Here is a 24,430-nt window from a genome sequence, read left to right as displayed (position 1 = left end):
TTATTTTCTGATACCTAGTGCAGTTCAGAGACAGTGGTGAAATAACACATAAAACACTGACCACTTTAAACTGGTTTTGCTTCTTTAAAACAGGTTGTTGATTAATCAAACCTGGAGTTATTTTACAGAGACATCACTACACATAAGCAAGACAGGAATATGTGTCTCCATCATGACCTCAGAACAAGAATCTTCAGCCTACAGAACTCAAAGAATAGAAATGTTGCCACCAGAGCTCTTTACAAAGCAAATCCTTCAATAAGAAAAATCTGGCTTTCAGGAGCCCAAGTAGCTTGATTACTAATTCAAAACCAGCCAGTCAGCTTCCAAGTATGAAATTCTCCTAACTCCTTAAATTTCACCCTGAACCCTGGATAGGAGAGACAGATTTGAGCCCTGCCTCCTGTCTCCTCGCCAGTGGACCTCACAATAAAGGCCTTTCTTTTCTCAAAAGCCAGTGCCATAGTATTGTCTTCTGTGCACCTCGGGTAGCGATCCTTTCCTAACAGTAGCACTTAACAATCTTTGTTGATTGAATTAATAAGATTATGAAGGCAGGAAACCATGTCTCTTGAGCTTCACCAACTAGCAGACTTGAACATCTCTGTGCTATTCTGTGCTCTAATTTATTTATCAAGGTAGCATTTTCCCTTAGGAAATATATTCTTCCCTAACGAAACCACCCGTGCATGGCCCTAAATTAATGTTTATGTCAGGAGGATCATTTTCTCTGGAATTTCTGGCCATTTTCATTGATTACTAGTTAATGATTCAATGATTACTAGTTAATCAATTACAATACTGTGTGTGCCACTTTTGGTTTCCTCAAGGACTCTAATGCTATGTTGTCCAATATGGTACCCACCAGCCATACAGTTACTGAGCCCTTGACATGTGACTAGCTCAAAATGAGACATGTTGTAAGTGAAGATATACACTGAATTTTGTACAGTATGAGAAAAATGTAACGTATTAATAGTAATTTTATCATATCTTGAAATAAAAAAGGTACATTTGGTAAAATACATTATTGGAATTAATTCCACCTGTTTCCTTTTACTCTTTGCATGTAACTAGAAAACTTAAAATTATATATGAGGCTTGTATCTGTGGCTCGCATATATCTATTGGAGAACGTTTGTCTACAGTCTCAACGATTATTCTGGCAGCTCCTGCATGTTGACTGTGCCTCATATAGCTAGGTGACCTAATACAACTTACCTAATTTCTCTATTCCTCAGTTACTTAACATGTCCAATCATACTATTTTCTAGGTTTGCTGTAGGAATGACATGCTAGGATGCTTTCAAATTCCCAATACAGGACCAGGTTTCTTAATTACTTCTTCATACCACCACCCTCTCACCCATCCAACCCCAAATGCAGTCACTACTTGGAAGCAAAGGATGATGCAGCCATTCTTCTCCATGAGAAAAGGGACAATGCATCCTCAATGAAAATGAATTTGAAAATTTTTAATCCTTCAACTTTACCTGCCCACTTTAGAGAGGGACCATTTACAAACTTCTTCAAAGTTTAAAATTGGATATATGACGGCTTACTCAAATTTCCAGTTACTAACTAACTGGTGATCAGGTGATCCTATCAAAAATGATCAATCCAAGTGTGCTGAGGAAGCATAAATTAAACTGAAATCAATCCATCAATCAGTTAAGTTCCTGCAGCATCTTTAGGCTACGGAATTCGAAATAAATAAATGAAAAGCAAATGATTACTTTTAAATTATTACAATAATTATTATTATTATGTTAAGTTTACTGAAGCAAAGATGTCATTACTTTTAATCAAGTGACAGGACTAATTTTAGGATAAAATATGGTTAAGCACTTACCAAAAATAATTTAAATTTATTTGTAATCTTATTCATGTGATGATTTTCTCTTCACCAGAAGTCTTCTCATCTGTACAACTCAAAGTAAAATTTCATACTTTTGATAAGTGCTGTCACTTATAATGTTTAATATTAAAATCTTAACGGGAATGTATGAAATTCTACATTTTTATAGGTTTTTTCACATCAACGAGAAAACTGAATTACCATAAGCACACATACACACTAAAGGTTTATTTAGAAAACACCTGAAAATTAGAACCCATATGTCCATAATCTTTAAAATGGATCTGGGTAAAATATCCATTAGGAGTAAAATCTGTCATTGGTTGCCCGGTTATACGGTGGGAAGTGGGGCTAGTGATGGAGGGTAGGGTGACTGGTACTAAAAAATAGTTATCTTGGAGATTTACTCATATTTTTAATAAGTATTTTTAAACCAAGACATTTATGCATGAGGAAATAAGGAGGTGAGTACCTCCCTCCCACTATCCCCCACAAAACAGGTATCAAATCATTCAAGGCCGTAAGATCCTCATGTTTTCATTTCAGTATTTGATGCATAATGTGTTCACATGCTGGAGTTAATTGACTGGCATAACTTTATAATGAAATAATGCAAAGACTATTTAGCAAACTCAGTTATTTCTATATTTATCGAAGATGGTCTCCATGTGTTATTCAGTTGCAAGCAATTATTACAGGAACAATAATTCATGTACCAAAACTGTCTAATTCAGAAGGGCGGCAATTTGGACTTTGTTAAAAAGACACCTATGAACTTTTTAGGAGTTGCAGTCTGATAAATATATAAAGGAAATGTGTTTTACATATGGCTAAAGAGTAAAGAACAATCCCCACATAGGACTATAGTGCAAAAGTGAGTACCTAAAACATCAAATTAGCTTAAAATACCAACAATGCTACCAGATGACTGAGAAAAAGAGGAAAGAGACAGCAGGAATCTGTCTTTTCATTTTCTATAAGTACAGGTAAAATAACCTGGTCTCCTTACTTAACAACTTTTGAATTGCCAGTTTATTTTCTAATAGGTATGTGATGAAATTTTGAGAGCTATAAAATACTTCTCTGGTAATTGAAAGATCAAAACAGGTCTCCTTAAATCTCATATGCTGTAGGGTGCATAAATCTGCTAATTTCACAGATTTATTAGTGTTTAAATAGGAATAATTAAAATAGCATTCTAAACCCACAAGTCTAAACAAAAAAAAATGAGAGGAGGAAATGAGTATATGGGAAAGTTCAAGGATTTGGGATAATGAAAGAACACATCAAAACTTTTCTCTGTCTTACAGAATGTCATTAATACCATTGAAAGCACATCAGGCACTTCTGTGTTGCCTGATATCAATCATGAAATCCCCAAATACTCCAAAGACCCTCCTAGCAGTACTTTCAACCCATCAGAAACTACCAAGTAATGGGACTCTTCTGAGAAAGGCTGTCTTCATGTGATTTCCAACTCTGTTTCAATACCAAATAGATCTGAATGCTTATCGGATCTAATCAAAACTGCCAAGAACTGTGAATTCTACCCATCTGTCACTAGGTTATTGGCTCAAGACAATATTAAGAAAAAGAATAAGAGACAAAATCAGTTGGAAAAAAAGTTTTTCAACTTTCAATCCCTTTTCTTTATTGTCTATTGAGCAGCAAGTTATGTGCTTCCAAACTGGCTTGAAGTTGAATCCCAAGTTTCAAATCAACCACCCTCCGTCAGGAATTAGTTACCACACACACACACACACACACACACACACACACACAAAATTATTTGAACTACTTTACGTTACTCACTCATCTCTCTTCTCTTTTCTCGTTTGTCCTATCTTGTCTACTCCCCTCCCTTCCTTTCTTCTCCTCTCCAGGGTCTTTGGTGAAAGAAATGCCAAAAACAAGCATAAGGGAGTTTGCAGGAGTATAAGCTCTCTACCAATTTAGGCTGTTTCACTGAAAGAAAAGACAGGGAATTTGTATACAGTTAAAACAAAGTTTCATAAGAAGTATGCCATTTGCAGGGCTTCTTGATTATAATGTTCTTTTATCTCACCTTGTGTCATTAAAATACAGGACATCAGCAATAAAACTAAAAGTAAATATGCATATATCCTTATCCATGTAGGGAAGCAATAAATCTCCTTCACTGATAGCAGCTGTACTGCAGCTATCATTTGAATAGTGCAGCTGCCACAACAATATCAAATTTTATAGTTAAAAAACTGTCAAAACTTTAATGTCAAAGTGGAGGTAGATATATATTGCACTATAAATAAGCATCCTCTACTGAAGAAATGAATCATATTTATTTTTTTCCATTGAATAGCATGTATCTTACCTACTGCAATCTGTCATAATAGAACTCATTATACTCGAATGTCTATAATACAAAATTCTGATTTATACTAATTAGGTTGGCTTTCATTGAGACATATGAGAACTTGAAAGCCCCTGCCTGAGAGCCGAACTTTACCTCTTTCTTTAAAAAAAAAATTTTTTTTTCCATTTCTTTCTTCAAAATATAAGCATAATGGATATTTGGAGGGGTCTGCTGCTCTTTTCCTTCCATATAGTTTAAACTTCTGTGTTTGATTGGCAGAGGTGAAAGGTACATGCAGTTTGGAGAAACTCAATTTGGCAAATGTTTAAACCTAAAATTACTAGCTCTAGAGCAGGCTTATTCAGAGCCATGTGATCTCAACCTAAAGATGGCGTCACGAGGATTCTCTGGTCTCTCACTCAGTGCCTTGCAGGATGTGGTTTTGAGTGGGACACTAAGCTGCCAATACAAAAGTTGTGTCTCCATACACATTTTGAAGAGGCCAGCTTCCTCTGAGGGGGAAAAATAGGTTGTGGATATATAAATATACCCAAAACACTTTGAGGCATTTTTGTATAGATTTTTGAAAAGGCAAAGGTGTTCCTAGTCCACTAGCTGGTCAGTTGATATCAAAGATGATGCTTAAATGATATGGAGAAAAAAATGAGACTCTACAGCTCAGCTTCTGGAATGTGTCAAATCTCTCCATTAATAAGCAAAGACAGTTTATCTTAACCAGTCTTAAAATTCTGATAAAGGAGCCCACCACATCTTCAGAAGTCTTGCGTTTTACAGTTCTTTTGTGTGCCTGTCACATTATGCTATGTCAGCTGGCACGTGGCAATACCAAAGTCACATATTTTAATTTCCTCCTTCATTCTCTGTGCCATAAATGGTAACTTTGGCATCAGAGAAGCCACTTGAAGTAAAGTATCCCTCACACCACGGAGTATGAATATTTTGCTCATGGCGTTGCTATCTGAAATACAGACAAACCAGCACAAACATTGCTACAAATGAAGCAGTAAATGTATGATCTTTAAGCACCAGGAGAGCCTGTAAATGAAGTTCCATTTCTAGGCTTTCATCAACTTGCCAGTTGGACGGTGTTACTGTAAGAAAGTCATGCAGAACTAAAAAGTGACGTTGGTGTATTTCATATATCATGTCTCTTTGGCAGAGTATGTCCAAAGGTAGCAACTAGGAGCACTTATTGTAATGGGTGCATTGCAGCAAGAATAAACTTGGTGAATTGGACTAATACCAAGTTCAATTTGGTACTGGTCTAAATAGTCCAAGATGTATGTTGGAACATTTGGGACATTGAACATATGGGACAGGCCATTTTTAAAAATATTTATTAAATTCCCACTAAGTCTAGAGCCCCCACTATATTATAAGTATTAGGTATTTATATAGACATAAATAATGTTCAGCATTTCGTCAAGGCCTACAGGCATAGAAAAAGATATTTCCATATGCATGTATAATAGGCTGAGTGTTTTGAGTACAACATATTCCTGGTTCTCAGAGAAGTGATTAATTGAAGAACACCAGGGCAGTTTACTAGAGTATCAAACATTTTCACGTGATTGCCAAAATCATGATAAAAGGGAATGCTATATATTCCTCATTTCGCAGATGGAAAACTGAGGCTCATCTCTGCCACTTGGCTTATGGAAGGACTGAAGATGAGTGGGTTTTCAATACTCAGAGATGGTGAAAGAGATTTTACTCTTAGAGATCAGCATGAATGGAGGCCTATAGTCATGAAAACACTAGGCACATTTGAGCAAAAGTAAATGATCTTGTGTCCTGGTGCACAGCGAATGTATGCACAGTAGCTGCAGAGACAGTGCATAAGTATAGCAGAGGGAAAAAGAGAACAAAGGTGATACAGTAAAGCCCCAGGCTATAATGTTAGCTGTTGATTAATCCATTTAGAAATGGAGTAATCGTCCTTAAAAAACTAAATATATAGTTACCATATGATCCAGCAATCCCACTCCTGGGTATATACCCAGAAAAGACAAAAACTCTAATTCAAAAAGATACATGCACCCCAATGTTCATAGCAGCATTATTTACCAAAGCCAAGACATGGAAGCAAACTAAATGCACTTCAACAAATGAATAAAGAAGATGTGATTGAGATATATATATATATATATATATATATATATATATATATATATATATAATGGAATACTACTCAGCCATAAAAAAGAATGGGATAATGCCATTTGCAGCAACATGGATGGACCTAGAGATTATCATGCTAAGTAAAGTAAGTCAGACAAAGACAAATATCATGAAGTACCACTTATATGTCGAATCTAAAAATATAATACCAATGAACTTATTTACAAAACAGACTCACAGACATGAAGAACAAACTTACAGTTACTGAAGGGGAAAGGGGTGAGAGGGATAAATTAGGAGTTTAGGATTAACATATACACAATACTATATATAAAACAGATAAACAACAAGGACCTACAGGGAACTATGTTTAATATCTTGTAATAACCTATAATGGAAAAAAATCTGAAAAAGAATATATAAGTGTGTGTATGTATGCATACATATGTATATATGTAACTGAATTACTTTGCTGTACACCTGAAACTAACAGAACATTGTAAATCAACTATACTTAATTTTTTAAAAAAATTAAAATTAAAAAAAAGAAATGGAGTCATGGTCTAAATGGAAAATACATACAATTGTGGAGGTAGAGGGAAGCAGTCAGTTCAGCTATTATGACATACCATAAACTGGGTTGTTTAAATAACAAAAATTTATTTCTCAGAGTATGGGAGCTAGAAGTCCAAGATCAGAGTGCCAGCACAGTCAGGTTCTGGTGAGAGCCCTCTTCCTGATTTGTGAATGATTGCCTTCTCACTATGTCTTCACAGGGTGGAGAGAGACATCATCTCTCTCATGCCTCTTCTTATAAGGCCACTAATCCCATTCATGAGGGCTCCACCCTCATGACCTAATTACTTTCCAAAGGCCCCACCTCCTAATACCATCACACTGGAGATTAGGGTTTTGACATATGAATTCTGGGGGAGATACAAACATTCAGTCTACTGCAGGGCAGAAGTAAAAATATGGTATTAGGGCCTGTAACTTGATAAACTGCAAACTATATCTCTCCCTCCTGTCTTGCTCCTGAGATTTGTTTCTACTTCTGCATATAAATTATTAAGTACAACTGTATTTTCTATGAAATGAAACATTTAAAAGAGAAATGCCAATATATGCATTCTTGTGTGCATATATTATATATATATTTCTGTTATCTTAACTCTGGGTTAGGAAAGTGGCCCTTCTGAACCAGAGCACACTGTCCCACAAAGAATAAACACAAAAATGAGTGACTATGAGTGTCTCTGTGCCATCCTAAGATAATAAGCACCTTTGAAGGGGTATTCATTTTTTCAGGCCCCAGAGGCACCATGTACTGCCAGGAGACAATAATATTCCTACTTATCCCCAGGATACCTGGGATAATCTACTCACTATGCAAAAATATTGTTGAGAGCTTGAGATTAAAAGGAGTCATAAACAACAAATCTACAGAGGAGAGCTCTCTGCAACCTTATAAGCAAGAAAGATTCTGGGTCCGGGAAGAGATTTGCTCTCCGTATTTTGATAACTTAATAGTCAGTGTGGTCACAACTTTGAAAAACGTCTGATCTTCCATGGACTGAACTGCTTATCCATAAACAGTCTCAGAGAGCCTTGATGGAGATAAGAATGAGGTGTGCTAAGGAAATCTCTGTGTTGTGAAGACAGGGAGTGGATGGCCGCTTCTAACCTCTAGTAAATCATCTAATTCATTAACAGTTCTGGCCCACTGTCAGAGAGCCTGGTGTGATAAATCTTTTCATTCCCCAACTTACTTTTATGAGAAATGCCATAGCGTGGCAGCAAATATATCCAATAACTATTGCCAGATAATGACAAATCTCTGATACCTTTTGTCACATTATAGTCTATGTTGCTAGTTTCATATTTACAAGCCAATTGTTACCTCAAAATATGAAACACTGGCATTTAGAGAAATACAGAAATTACTCACTTCCCTGGAATTCTGCATGACAAATTAATACTATGCTTTAACTCTAATAAATGTAGCTGTAACCGAGTTTTCATAAACATTCTTGAGACATTCTTCTGGAGTAGCTTTATTTTGGCACCCTACTTTTCCTGCTTAAACAAATGAAAAGGTTGGCTGATATTGTCAAAATACAGCACTTCTGGTGAACCAAGAGCCATTTATTAAAATAATGTATTGATGCAGTGTCATAAAATACAAAATCACATTTCTACAGGAAAAACCTATTACCCTAAGCCAAGATTATTTTATTTTAAAAGAAAAAGTATTGCAGTTGTGGATTCTGAAAGTAATATGGTATGGTTCAGACCTCCACCTTTCGGAGGCTAACCAGGGGGCTTTTAATGCACAGTGATATGTTATGTAAAAGAGGTATTTGTGTAATTAAGAAGTCTTCTTGTCTTCATAGAAATGCATTAACTGGAAGTAGATTCTGGATATCTTATGACTCAGAATAACTAACTTAAGGACACAAATATGATTTATCACAGTTGTGGAAAGGGTTTAAACCAACACATAGGCAAATGTGACAACAACTAACACACCACACACACACACACACACACACACACACACACACACCACACACACACACACCCCTCCTGGAGGGTCAGGGCTCTCCAGAGCTGACCATTTTCCTGACATCGTCTTAATCTTGTCCTTTGTCACAGCACTGCACTTTTTGCTCTAAAGGTTTCAGCACTAAAAAGTGGGGAGGTGAAGCCATAGTTCAATTCAATTTATTTTTATATTGCCTCTCATACAAAGTCTCTCAAAACGCTTTACAGTAAGAGATAAAATAATCTTATAACACTTGCCCATATTTGAAACAGCAGTACTCACCCAGACAGCAAGGGGGTAAAGCCATGCACAGTCATGGGTCAAAGTCCCTGGCGAAGCACCCCTCATTTAGAAGCCATATAAATGAACATTTCAGCAGAGTGACGGAGCCATAGACCATTACTCGACAAGACCCACTTTCTCAAGGGACAAGTAAGAGGCTTCATTTTTCTATTCAAATAAAGCATTATCTCTCCTCAACCTGTGGTGATCTCAACTGGTGACCAGTTTCCTCTCACATTCAAAACTAAAGAGCCAAAGCACAGGAACATGTTTTCTTTCTATTGTTGCCAATTACTTTAATCACACATGATTTATGGCTTCCTGGAAAGCAGTTATTCTGGGGTACCTCTTTTAGTTGTCTGTGTTCCATATTTTGGCCACAAGAGGTAAAGGAGAAAGGCTGGTGGAAAGACGAAAATGAGTAGTCTCTTGTTTAGTCAACCTACAGCACAGAAAAAAGAAATGCTTACACTTGAAGCTTGAAAACCCGGAACGAATCAATGGCACTCTGGGGCAGGAAGAAGGAATAAGGGAGGATAATGGAGAAAGAAATTTTGCTAGATAAGGCAGCCCAAATTAAATAAGAATTCCCATTGTAAAACAACAAGAACAACAACGAATGTCTGGAAAGGATAATGAGGAAGCCAATCCTGGCAAAAGAAAATTAGGTCAAATCGATACGTCAGGTTTGTGTAGCACGTTTAACTTACAAAAGGGTTTTTCTGGACTTGATGTAAGGAAATTGGAGATGTTACTGGTCTCTGAGAGTGACTGAGTTATCCAGCATCGGAAGAAAGTGCAGTCCGCAGTTAAAAGCTACCACGTTTGCAAAGATGTTCTTTTACAAAGCAAATAACGGTTTGAAATTACCAAGCCCCAGTGAAAGTAATTCTCAAAAAAAAAGCTTTTCTCCCGACCCCCACTACACCTCACGTACTTTTTCAAGTATTGAGGCAAAACACTCTCTATAAAAAACATTTTTTTTCAAAAAGTACAAAAATTCAAAGAAGCCTCTGGCTCCAGGAGAATTCACAGTATTCGTATCAGTAAATAATCCAAAATGTATTTGTTTAGAAAGCATGTTTCTAGTAGGATATGAACCTTTTCTACCCTCTACTTCTTTAATAGAATCACATCTTTATAATACATAATAACAAAACAGAATATATTGTAACTCATTTCTTGACCTTTTAATATTCCTGTCACTGATTGTCAGAGTTGAGAACTACTCTCTATCTTGAGGTGATGGATTATTTAATTAACCATTGACCTTTTCCCAACATTTGTTGACAATGAGCATAGTCCCATGAAAGCTGCCTGCTTTGGATATTGGTCAATTCTGCATTGTTTATCAATAGGAGAATGCCATTTTTTGTAACTCAGATCAAGTAACCAGAATTACTTCTGCCATTTATTTGTCCAAACCTATTTTCAAATGAATTCATGTCTGTTTCCTTTTGACTATCTATTAGAAAAGAACAATAGGTTTAGTATACCTTTTTAAAAGAAATTCCATGCCAACAAGTATGGCTGATAGAATTTAACTGAATCAACCTACAGAAAAATCATGTTTTCTAGTAATGGATCTTTTCAAAAAAGCTGCAGCAACTTTTTTCTTATGATGTACTCCTCTCCAGGTCTCCAGTTGAATCCAACTTTTTCTAGGGAATAAACTCCTTCAGAAAAATGAAGCAGACCCTTCCAATAGTTCATTACTAAGGAAAATATTCCTGCATTTTTCCAAGGGCTATTTTCTTCATAGAAAGTAAAAAAAAAAAAAAAAAAAAAAAAAAAAAAAAAAAAATTGTGGAGGATTCTGGCTAATTAAACAGTAAAATTAGAATCTTTTGTTGGAATGACTGGCTTCTTTTAATACACATACTAAATAGCATCTTTGTGAGCCCCAGCAGTCCCACACCTATCCACTTTCTTCTGGACAGGCTTTTCATCTTGGATGCCACAGTGAGGGAGGCTAAGAGTATTGCAAGCCCAAGCCTGAGTTTTCATCGAGAATTTTCCATTTCTGCAGACACCTCTGCTCCCAAGATCAAGTAACGTGGTACTTCAGACAGGGGAAATTTTTCAGAGAATCCGAATTGGCCTCCTTTCTCTGTTGGCATTATTACTGTATGTTCATCTCTCAAAGATTTTTTTGAGTTCTCAAAGTCTGATTGAGGGCATACCATTGTGTAAAAGGGTTTGGATCCAGACTGTTCTAAACCCCAGGATCTTAGTTCTTTTTCTTTCTGGATGATGCTGTGTACCTTATTTATTTTCTTGGTGCCTCCATTTCCTCACCTAGGAAATGGGAATAAAAATATCCACCTCTCCTACTTACTGTGAAATGGGAAGAGATAATATCTGCAAAGCTCCTGGCAAGTAGTAGAAGTCCAATAGGACAAAGCTGTTCTAATGTAATACTGAATTTTCCAGTTTGTCATGTGGACATGGCCATTATCTCTGCAGAGTGGAATTCAATATATTAGAGATGTTTCAGCAACAACTGAAGTCCATTTCCATCTCCCTGGAGTCTACAGTGTTTAAAGACTTGATATTATGGAAGTATATTGTCTTCATTAATTTATGTTAATTTTTAACATTAGTGTGGCAGTATGGTATAATATATACAAAAGCCTGCGTGTATGTTTGCGTGTGCTTATATACACAGGCGCACATTGCACACACACAGATACTGCAGGGAGAAAGAGTTTTCATCCTAAGCAAGCAGATTTTCATTAAAGCCTAAACCTGGGACATAATATAAAGCATTAATTGTAATAGGGGCCATTTTTTTTTGCTTGACAAGGAAAGAAAAAGAATTCTTAAAATGAAGCTGTTTGGAGATGAGCAAAAAAATAATATATTTACTGATCATATTTTACGAAAATGTGACAGGAAGTAAACGATAGAGCTTTACAATTATGTCCAGTGAAACAGCACATGCAAGCTATGTTTGTACTGTTTTCTTATAGATCTGTTAACCATGTTATTTCCTCTGGTATCTATCAATTTCCCTTCGAAGTCAAAGAGTTTATCTCCTGTTAGTACGGAACCACATGGGCATATCATCTGATATCTAGATGGTTAAGTTGTACGTTTGATACATGGGTGACATTAATGTAATATTATGATGGATATCTATTAGCACGTACATCACCGAAACACGGACTCTCTAACGTCTTTGACAGTGGCTGCCCTTTCCATGTCAGTGTCAATCCACACCAGAATCACAAGAATGAACAAACGTGACAGGAGAGGCTGTACCAATTATAGATGAAGGGATACTGTCTACTCCCACCATTTGATGTGATTTATTTGGCAGTCCTTCTGCATTTGTAGGCAGCAGATTGTAGCTGTTTATGAAGTGACAAATGGTACTCAATGACATTGAATGACTTCTCTAATCAATTTAGCTTGTCTAAAAAGTGGTCATGAATTGTAGTGTCCGTTGAATGTGAGTAGATACAGAAAACTTTCAACTTTTTGCACCAAAAACATATATTCCAAATATATACCCAAAAGAGTGAAAAGAATAAATAATAAAATTAGTTTATTTTAATAATTGTCTTTCAAAGGAGCTAAAAAAAATACCATGTTTTATAAGCTTTTTACTCAAGGAGGTTTTTTTTTTTTTTTTTTTAAGGCTCCGGACGCACAAGCTCAGCGGCCATGGCTCATGGGCCCAACCGCTCCGCGACATGTGGGAATGTGGGATCTTCCCAGACCGGGGCACGAACCCGTGTCCCCTGCATCGGCAGGCGGACTCTCAACCACTGTGCCACCAGGGAAGCCCCTCAAGGAGTTTTTTTAAGTAGTATTTTTTATTGATTTGAGAGAGATGCTTTTTTTCTTGGTCAGTTTTGTGAGAAGGGGGAGCACACAGTTAACTACACAAATGCATAATTCTCTGGTGGAAAGGGAAAATAATTTAACTGGGATTGTCAGTGAAATAATTGAGGCTGCTATTATATAAAAAGCCTTTGGGCTTATGATTCCAAATATTGACTAAAGTTTTCAATTATTATTTAGTCTATTTAAACAAAACTATTTTAGTCTAAGTGATTTTATTGATGAATTTATTTGAATTAATTATAACTTTAAAAATTATCCCTTATGCACAGGTTTGTTCACATAAGCAGAAGTCGTTTCCCTTACACACTGCAGAAATGTATACCCTTTAAAACTTACATGTATTTTAAATAAGACTTTCATCTCACACATATAACTAGTATAACGGAATAAAGTCATAGGCTAGGCTAACCTTACATAAGTGTATTTAGGTATTTATTTCAATTTATTAGATGGTCTTTTACATACTTAATTCAAACCACTACTGCTATAAGCCAAGAATGATTTTTTCCTATCTCTGAATTATTCAAATTTATTAAACAATATTTCACATTTGTTTGACACCATGTCAAACTCAGGACTCCTAAAGCACGGCTGCAGCTTTGGAACTGTTATGCTTTCTCGGACTTTAATCATTTTTGGCAAGGCTCCATTTCCTGTCAGAAAGTGAAACAGCTTTGGAATGTCATTTTCACGAAAGAAAACAGAGAGAATCCGAGAGGAAGTTCTCCTCCACTCCAGATCCCCTAAGATACTCAAACACGCTCACAGGAGGGCTGGAATACATCAAACATTAGCAGAGGGAAAAGGACACAATTTTCCCACATTAAAATACATGGATAAAGTTGAACTTCTGCTAAAAATAGTTCCCATGACTAATCCTATTAAGTTTAAAAAATTGGGCAGTATCTTCCTTGAAGCAGAATTTCTCTCTGCCATCACACTGTGCTGCTGCCCACTGCCTCCCCCCCGAAAGCCAGCAGCCCCTCAATGTTAGGCCCTCATCTTTCCCTTTGTAATGACATTAGGAGAAAAGGAACAGAGAAAAAGATTGGACAGTGCCTTTTATTCAGGTCTCAAATATCAAAGAAAATCAAAAATAAGATAAACAGATCAAAATTATCTCAGAATACCAGAAATTCTGAAGAGCAATATACTGTCCTTATACATCTGCAATGTTTTCCCACTCACTCAATGTCCCCAGGGAGCAATGAGACTGCAGAAAGTAAACTAACGTGACTCTGAGCTATGCCACTTCAAAGCCTAGACAACGTTGGATGCAAAAACTGAGCAGCAAATGGAAAAATTCTATACTGTTTTGGAAATGGAAGCCCCTGATTTTTGCCTCATATGACAACCATATGACCTGGATAGGAAGGAGGAGGGGATGAAAACGGATCACTGAAAATGCCCAGCAAAGCTGAAAGATCCTGAACCAAGTACATATGTTGTTGTCGAAGAGAGAGGAAGCCATCAGTGTTCCCACCCTCTTCAGCTCACACTGATAATCAATGTTACTTTGGTCTTCCAGAAGGGGAGATATGGGAATATAAAGTAGTCACTGCAGAAGGAGTCATTAGGTACCATGATATCGGCATATGTTAGCTAAGTGATTAGCGATGGTGAGGTTCAGCTGCAATGAAACCTAAACCCAGCTGATGCCATTAACACGCTGGATCTAATGAACTCCATAGACCACATTAAAGCAGAGAAAGCAAAACAACAATTGGAGAATGGCTTTTAAAGAAATCATCAGTCCAGAAAAGGAGGGGGGATATATGTCATTTGAGAAACCTTAGTGGGACCCCTGGACAGTCACTTACTTAAGCGTTTGTTTTAAAGGACAGGCAGGTAACCCATCCCTAATTATGAGGAGATGTTTTAAAAATTATTTGTGCTTTTCATCTTTCTAGTTTTGCATTAGCATGTAGAAAATGAATTAACCAACTGATTTAGAGTTTTCCACTTTGTCACCATAGTGTGCAAATGCCTGTAAGCTACATTCGTCATAAAGAAAAGATCTTTTGTTATGGTTTCTAAATCAAAGTATACATGTTTAAGCTAATCTATAATTCACACCCACTCAAGCATTGGTCTTATTCTGTATAATGTACTTCATTGAAAAGTGTGACCTAGAACTCTATCAACAATGTAGCTCTGTCCAGAGAGGATTCGTTCACCTTCACGCTAACCAAGTTTTTCAGTTTGCCTTGCATGTTTAAAAGGTTCTAGCTTAATAGTTACCAAAGCAATTAAAAGGGAAAATCTTCAAGTCTACCAGAGGAAAGTAACTCTCAGGGTAAGGGTCAGTGCAGTGAGTAATAAAGTATGTGGGTGCAGGAGCCACAAGGCCTGGGTTTAACTCTCAGCTCTGCCACTTACTAATTCTAAAGTGGTAATTTTTGCAGCAATGTTGGGCCAGAAGAAAAAGAAAGACTATAAAGAGTTAAGATAGACAAGGAATGACTGAAAGCAGCAAAAACGTGGTTTTTCTTCCCTTCTGAGCATCAATCTTATAATTCCCACAATGCTAAACTTAATATTGTTAGTTAGTCAGTTAGTGAATTTGGGCCGTGGTCCTCTGTGGATATACATGGTTTGCCTCTGCCTGAATCATCAATGAAGCCGAATCACTATCCCCTGGGGCCCAGCAGGATCCAAAAGGCTATGAATTCAAACTTTCAGAAACTTTGTACAAAGCCTGTATGGCAACACACAGAAACAATTAGGAAGGATAAGCCATTGCTCTATAAAGCAGAATCATCCCACATCTAGAAAGGTTGCAATTTTATAAGCCATTTATAAAAGTTTCAGGGCAACATGACCCAAGCTCAGAGAACTTCAGGTTTCTATTTAAGGAGCCAAATTACAATAGATATTTTGACTTTAAAATTTAAAATAAGTGAAGGGATTGTCATTTTGCAACAGGGGGTATAGGCCAGATCTTAGCACACGTGGGCTTATATAAAAATATAAGAAAATATAAGCCCATTTCCCTAGCCTTAGGGGTTTGAGCCATGATTCAGATTCCTGTGTTCTAATTCTGCTGGCCACTGACCGACTGTGTAAGTCTGTACTAAATCTCTCTTGCCTCAATGTTCCCTCATGTAAAATTGGGACAATAATCATGGCTACCTCATGGGGTTATTGTAAGAACGAGATGAGAAAATACATACTAAGCATTTAACACACTGCCTAGTACACACAAAGCAACCCCAATAAACATCAGTTATTGTAATTTGTTGTGCTAGACATTACTGTAGATGTTTATCATATTATGTGAAACTCTTAATTCCAGATTGCTGGCAACCAGTTCCCCTTCTCTTGTGCCTATATGCACATCAGCTAACCTCTGCACAAATTCTAGCATGAAAGATTCTTCTCCTCAGATCCTCCTCAATTCCTCCACATCAGTAATGGCCCTAAATCTTAGGAATCCAGTTAAACCATCACTTCTTCTTCCTCTCTGCTACCTGCTCTGTCCTGCTTCTCTTCTCTATTGGACTAAGTTCTTTGGTCATTGACTGTGAATCTCAGTGTTCCTAAATTCAACAGTGAGGCCTTGAAACCTAAGAGAACTTTTTCGACAGCGTAAACATATCTGCATTTATTGGCCAGCTGAGTCCACCAGCAGATGATTCCAACTGTCCACTGACTTTTCATGGTTACTTTTTTTTTTTTTTTTCCTGCGGTACACGGGCCTCTCACTGCTGTGGCCTCTCCCGTTGCGGAGCACAGGCTCCGGACGTGCAGGCTCAGCGGCCATGGCTCACGGGCCCAGCCGCTCCACGGCATGTGGGATCTTCCCGGACCGAGGCACGAACCCGTGTCCCCTGCATCGGCAGGCGGACTCTCAACCACTGCGCCACCAGGGAAGCCCCATGGTTACTTTTGTGTTGACTTCTTTGCAAACCCAGCACTGCCAGCCTAAACCTAGATTTCTGAAGAATTCCTGTAGGGGAATAGTCACCAAACGTCAACTCTGATGAACAGCTTGCTGCAGCTCTAATGGTGAGACATATAAAAGGCATCATACATTAAATTTAATGTTGCCTCATTAGTCTTAATTAGATTTCTACATTACACCAGGATTATGGTTTCTCCGTGTTTATGATTTCTCCTAAAATGAATCTAGCCCAGATAATACTTCGGTGTACTTTTTAAACCTTTGAATAAAAATCTCCACTCATGGATTAATATTAGTAATAAATATTCTTGATCTTATAAAAATAATAGCAAAGAAAGGCAAACTAAATTAGTGTATTTCTAGAAGTTTCATGTCATGCATAAATCCTATAAAGGAAGTCCTGTAACTTAGGAATAAACTTAAAAACTGCAAACATTTGCTCACTAAGAAAAGTCATTTGTCTATTATTTCCTTTATTCCCTTTCCTATCATTATGCATAATATGAAATATGTTTTTTTCAATTAAATAATAGTTGCTTCCTGCCTCCTCTCCCCATTTCATAGTTTAGCTTCTGCTTTTATTGGCATTTACTGTGAAGATATATCATATTCAGTATTATCATATAGCTATTAAAGTATTAAGGAACTTGAGAAACCATAGAGTGCAATCCTTTTTTAATTATAAAGAAATCGTGGCCCACAAGTTTTAGAGACTCATGGAGAACACAGAGGTAATGGTGAATCCTTGACCAGAAGCCAGGTTTTCTGGCTCACAACTCACCATACGTATGATCAACTCCCTAATGTGTCTGAGAATATATTTTACTGCCATGTTCCAAATGCACACTGCAATGCAGGCCTCCAACTTCTGACTCTGAGTTCACATGTTCATGCAGCTGCCATACCTAAACAGATTCTGAAATACCTGTTGCTTGGCTGCAATTTTACCGGCAATCACACGCTCATAAAAAGAGAAACCAAAGAAAATACACTGTAAATTAGGTCTGTTAAGAAGACTTCTTCAGTTCTCTGTCACTAGATAGTGAAAGGGTTAGTGGTGTAGAAGCCTTAAAAGCCTACATCTCATGTACATGTATATGCTAGTAATTTAAGGATTATAACAGACATTAAACAATAAATTAAGGACTTCATTCCTACTGTAGACTCAGGACTAACTAGTTTTGACTCCTGTCAAAAATGGACATAATTTCTTCTTCTTGTCACTCTGGGTTCCCCACTGCCCTCCAGCGTTTGGTGAAATCTGGCCAATGCCATGGCAGAGCAAAGTCTCATCTAGGAGGAAAATATCAAGATTTAGGGGCTAAGGAAGGAAAGGAGAGAGTGACTAGCAGAGAAGAATTCAGAATCAAACAATATTCTTGTGCCACTTGGAAACACTAGCTTAGCGTGGAAAACATTTCAAATTTGCCAGCCCCTTGAAACTCTGAGCATGAGGAACAGATAGCCATGGGGAAAGCTGGAAGGCTTGGAAAGAGCCAGTGAACGCTGAGAAGTCAAAGAACATTTTAGGCCAAAGAGCTTTTGGTCAATATGTATATATTCATTTCTGTAATCTACATATTTTGGAAATGAAGACCTATTTGCCAAAACAGCAAGATACCTAAATGTTCACGCAGGGATTATACACAATTATCATGAGTCATTTTCCATCATTTACGCTAACTAGTTGTCAATTTAATGACTCCTCATAACAATCCCTTGGATAGTACATATTCTAAAGCCTGGAGTTCCTAAAAAATTATAAAACTACTTCCAAATCAATTCCAACATTTGAAAGTTAAACAAATTACATTTTGGTGAATAAAACTTTTGACTACACAGTTGCATATTCAGGTAAAGTGAGGTCTGAAAGTTTTCTGAACTATAAAACTTTTGACTACACAGTTGCATATTCAGGTAAAGTGAGGTCTGAAAGTTTTCTGAACTATAGAAAGAAATTTAAAGAAGATAAAGACATATGTGATATAACTGCTTATGACTTAAAGTTATGTAATTTACGATATAATTACAGCATTTTTATTGTGCATAGTTTAGAAGAATACAAACTTTTAAAAGTTAAGCATTAAATACTCAAAAAAAATGATATCCCATGAAATGTTAATAAATTTATAGTGGGAGATCCAATTCTAATAGTCGTGTAATGAAATGGACAGTAGCTTTGCTATTAAACTTTTGATTTAGTAGCAAACTATCAAACCACCCACGAAATGTCAAAATAGTCTATACACCTCAGAGTTAGAGGTGTCTGGCTCTCCGTGATTTATGGTAACATTATTTATAATGTATTTTCTGTTCATTTCAGTCCAGTGCTGTACCTTTTATAAACCTACTGATTAATATCAAACAGTGAACAAATCTGACAAGCAGGATTACCAATCTAACAAAACTGTTTATAGTGTGAATGAAAAAAGCACACCATTTCCAGGCAATGTACTTAATAATAAAATCCTGTTTTACTTAAGTGGCGAAGGGATTATTTAACTGTCAAAGTTCCTTTAACTGTTAAGAGTTGCCACATTAAAGATACACTATTCAAAAGCACCAGCAGAATATTTCATGCCAGTTTATTCATCGTTATCATATTTCATATTTAAATACAGTAAAATTGATGTGTATAAAAATTTTTAAAGTTTAACTTTTTGAAATTAAATTAGCTCCCCCTAAGGCATTTTTATGGTAGAGATAAACAAAGATTTAATTATATTCTTATACAGATTTATCTCACTTTCTATAAATATTATACAATTTTTGTCAAGCAGTATGATATCAATATATATCATGGATTGTATTTGAACATTTTTCTTTAGAAACAGAATTTTCGTATCATAAAATTCATAACTTCTGTGAGATATTTTGCAAAACGCTTTCTTTAATATTGACAAATGTGCTAGTCTATTTCTTTAGTTACATAGATAGCATTATAAAACTACAGTTTATAGAAAGTAGTTTTTAATTCCATAAGACTATCAGAACATCAGCAACAAATAAAATTCATATTACTGAAATCAATTATTGGAAACAAATACATTTGATAGATGAATGAAGAGTTGAATAAAGCTAGTCTAAAACTTTTTAAGACTATAAAATTCCCAAAACAAACAGGAAAAAAAATTACCCAGAAGGCTATTCCCATGATGATTCCAAATTGTGTTTTTGTTAGTATAAGACAGGAAATTATTAAACTCAATTTTAACATGACAATTTCCTTTAAATTATTTTTAATTAGATTAAATATTACATCTATGGAAAGAATAATAGTTTTACAGAGCCCAAAACATGGACTTTCATTTCACATCTACATGTTCATCTTGAGCCTATGTTCTTGGAAATCAAAGAGAAAAGTTTCTAAAAACTTATATAGTAATAAACAAAGAATATGAGAAAATGAAATTGTAGCACCTAATTCATTTTCCCCCAAAGTGAATAAAATAATGTTGGCAAGGAGTAACATCACCAAAAATGGTGAAGAAAGAAGTTCCATGGATCCTTTCCCCTGTGGAAGCAACCATTAAGCTGGCAAAAACTTACAGAATTAACTGTTTTGAAACTCTGGATGCTAATAGAAAACCTAACAACAATCAGAGAAGTGATTAATGTACAAAGAAGCTACTACATTTTAGCATTTAAGGAAATTCCAATCAGGTCACTGCTGACTACTGAGATAATGGAACAGAGACTTCAGTGACCACACATAACAAAGGATACAGTCTTTGCAAGAGTAGTTTAGAAACACCACTAAACAAATGGACAACTGTAGTCCGCAACAAGTCACAACAGCAAACTCTGGGGAAGGATTAAAATCTGATTTCCAGGGACTTCCCTGGTGGTCCAGCGGGTAAAGCTCCACAGTCCCAAGGGGGCCCAGGTTCAATCCCTGGTTGGGGAACTAGATCCTGCATTCATGCCGCAACTAAGGGTTCACATGCCACAAATAAGAAGTCCGCATGCTGCAACTAAGAGTCCACAGGCCACAACTAAGAAACCCACATGCCACAACTAAAAGATCCCATGTGCTGCAACTAAGACTTGGCACAGCCAAAATAAATAAATAAATTTTTTTTAAAAAATCTAATTTCCAGAGTTATCACCTTATAATATGCAAAATGCCCAGTTTACAAGAAAACATTATGAGATATGCAAAGAAATACGAAAGTATGACTTATTCACAGGATGAAAAGAATTTGGCAGAAGCCATACCTGAGACACCCCAGAGATTAAACATACTAGACAGACAGACTTTAAATCAACTTTCTTCAATATGCTCAAAGTGTTAAAGAAACACATGGTCAAACAATTAAAGAGAAAATGATGGCTCAACAAATAGAGAAAATCAACAAAGAGATGAACATAAATAGGATTCAAATAGAAATTCTGAGGCTATAAAATGCAATTGTGAAATGTAATATTCACTAGAGGGGTTCAACACAGATTTGAGCAGGGAGAAGAATCACTAAACTTGAAGATATGCCAATTGAATTTTTCTAGCCTGATGAACAGAGAGAGAGCAGAATGAAGGGACAATGATCAGATCCTAAAATACCAGTGGGGTACCATCAAGTACATCAACATACACAATATGGTAGTCCCAGAAAAAGAAGAGAGGGAGAGAGAAAGGGACAGAGAGAATATTTAAAGAAATAATGGTTTAAAAAGAACCTGAATTTGGTGAAAGAAATTAATTTACACATCCAAGAAATTCTACTAACTCTAACTAGGAGAAACACAAAGAGATCCACACAGAGACTCATTATAATCAAACTGTTGAAAGACAAAGAAAAACTCTTGAAAGCATCAAGACAGAGATATGGCTGGTCTTGTATAACCGGTCTTCAATAAGTTTAACAGCCAATTTCTCATCAGAAACCATGGAGGCCACCAGGCAGGAGAATGACATATTAAAGTGATTAAAAGGAAAAAGAAAACCATGTCAACTAAGAATCCTATTTTTGGCAAAACTATTCTTGAAAAATGAAGCAGAATTAAGACGTTTCTATATAAACAGAAGCTGAGGGGAACAGAAGCTACAAGAAATGTCAAAGTGGTCTTTTCAGGCTGAAATTAAAAGACATTAGACAGCAACTCAAAGCCATACAAAGAAATAACATCAGTAAATGTAACTTCATAGGAAAATATAAAAGCCAGCATTATTTTGTTTTTGGTTTACAACTTCTATTTTTTATATGATGTAAAAAATAAATGCATAAAATAATAACTCTAAGTTAATGGGTATATGATGTAAAAAGATATAACTTGTGACAATAACAACCTAAAATGGTAGTGGGAGATAGAACTGTAAAGAAGAAGAGTTTTTTTATACTATTGAAGCTAAATTGCCATCAATTCAAACTAAATTGTTAGATATTTAGAAGATTAATTGTATTCTCAAAAGTAGCCACTAAGAAAATAACAAAAGGAAATACAGAAAAGGAAGTGAGGAGAGAATTAGAATACTAGAGAAAAACAGCTAAACAGAGAAGAAGGCAGAATAGAGGTACTGAGGAACAAAAACATATAAGGCATGTAAAAGATAAATTAAGAATGTCAGAAGCATGTACTTCCTTATAAGTATTCACTTAAATGTACATGAAATAAATTCACTAATTAAATGACAGGAATTGGCATAATGAATTAATTAGATAAAAACCATGATCCACCTATCTGTTACTTACAAAAGACTCACTTTAAATCCAAAGACACAAATATGTTGAAAGTATAAGGATAGAAAAACATATTACATACAAGTCGTCACCAAAAGAGAGCAGGAGTATCTATACTAATATCAGAAAAAGTAGACTTTAAGTCAAAGATTGTTACAAGAGACAAAGAAGCACTTTACATATTTATAAAAAAAGCCAGTATATCAAGAAGATAAAACAACTGTGGGCATTGCTACAATATAGCAGAATGTATGAGACCCACATTTCTCTACTGAAAATACAACATTAGCTATCATTTCCCTGATGTTAGCCCCTAAATTGCCAGGTTAAACCACTTTAAAATATTTTCTGTTTGTGTAGATTTCCAAGAGGAAGATCATTTTTAGAAGCAGCATTTCTTTGTTTTGTTTTGTTTCTCAAGTCTTAATTTGCTCTATGAGCAGAAGCATCACCTTGCCGCACATAATCCTCTAGCCTAGAGGATTACCTACTAGATTTGTAATCCACCTAAAAGAGGAGACTGACTGGGCTTCCTTGGTGGCGCAGTGGTTGGGAGTCTGCCTGCCGATGCAGGGGACACGGGTTTGTGCCCCGGTCTAGGAAGATCCCACATGCCGCGAAGCGGCTGGGCCCGTGAGCCATGGCCGCTGAGCCTGCGCGTCACGGGAGAGGCCACAACAGCGACAGGCCCACGTACAGCAAAAAAAAAGAAAAGAATATATTGACTTTGACAGTCTGGGTTTTCCTTAATTCATGATTTTGTGATTGTTTTAAAATTACTTTAATTGGGAAATACACCACAATACTTGTCACATTTACTAATTGTGATCTTTGTACACTTATATTGCTTTGATAACCACAGAACTAACCTACACACATTTTTAGTATTATTCATTTAGCAAGTTATTTTATATTTATTAGTAGAATACTCACAAGTGAATTAATCTGAAACAAATATATATGTAAATTAGAGAATATAATTAAGTTGTTGATGAAATACTCCACCTCAATTGAATTATCAATTTAAAGAATAACTGAGTAAAAATTACTTGCAGTGAAGTTCACCTTCACTTAAAGTTTGAAGTTTGCTTCATTGTTCCTTGTCATTTTGTAATAGATTCATGGAAAGTATATCACAATTTCCTCAAACTTCTTGAACAGGTTACCTTATATTTTTTCATTATTTCTTTTCTTTAAGCATACCCATTAAAAGCTCCTGTAGATGACTAAAAGAAGAATAAAATCCACAACCCCCCACATTCCTTTAGAAAATACTATAATTTAAATTTGGAAAAGGAAGCCTAAGTTTTTCAGTGCTGATTCCCAAATGTCTGGATTCCCTTCTCCCTTTCAGTGGAATATACACTTGACATTTATAATTTACCAGGTTCAGGGGTCACAAATGACAAATACTGATTTGTTCTTATGCTTATCTTGAACAATGTCAATTTTATAACCTTGAACAGTAATACAGACTACATGAAAATCATATCATGGTGAGGTAGGGTTGGAGTGAGGAGAAAAGCTGGGAAGAAGACATCTGACATGCATTATTGTTGTAATCTCCCCAACTCTAATCAAAATATCAACTAGTATTCCAGAACTGAGCAGCTGCTGGGCCCAGCAGGCATGTCACTTCTGCAGGTATAAAAGATCTGTGTACCTCGGGGAGAAAAAGTGGTTATAGAAGGCTGGTTGCCCAGAATAAAGAGAAGCCAAGAGTTGCTAAACTGAGTTCTCCCTACCACTGAGACTACAAAACTTCTGAGAAGACTAGGAATGAAGAGGTTTGGATTTGCTGTCCTAAAGGAGGACAGCATTCACCAGCAGAACACCA

At 36.2% G+C, this 24,430-nt stretch overlaps 1 protein-coding gene across 33 annotated transcripts in view; it reads right to left on the bottom strand.

Moving 5' to 3' along the window:
- Positions 1-24,430, bottom strand: part of LOC307187576 (uncharacterized protein) — a 791,299-nt gene that overhangs the window by 344,962 nt on the left and 421,907 nt on the right. For 30 of the 33 annotated variants that reach the window (XR_013828646.1, XR_013828647.1, XR_013828648.1 and 27 more), the window contains 2 exons: positions 3,671-3,823; positions 1,853-1,922 (listed from right to left, as the gene is read on the bottom strand). The gene's annotated coding sequence lies outside the window, so the exon portion shown is untranslated. Of the gene's footprint in view, positions 1-1,852; positions 1,931-3,670; positions 3,824-24,430 lie in introns of all 33 variants that reach the window. The other 3 variants (XM_079923804.1, XM_079923803.1, XM_079923786.1) reach the window with 2 other exon arrangements.

The sequence above is a fragment of the Stenella coeruleoalba genome, assembly GCF_951394435.1.
Source record: "Stenella coeruleoalba genome assembly, chromosome: 6".
NCBI classification, from domain to species: domain Eukaryota; kingdom Metazoa; phylum Chordata; class Mammalia; order Artiodactyla; family Delphinidae; genus Stenella; species Stenella coeruleoalba.
Note: the sequence above shows the minus strand (reverse complement) of the source record. Positions and strands in the feature narration are given on the sequence as shown.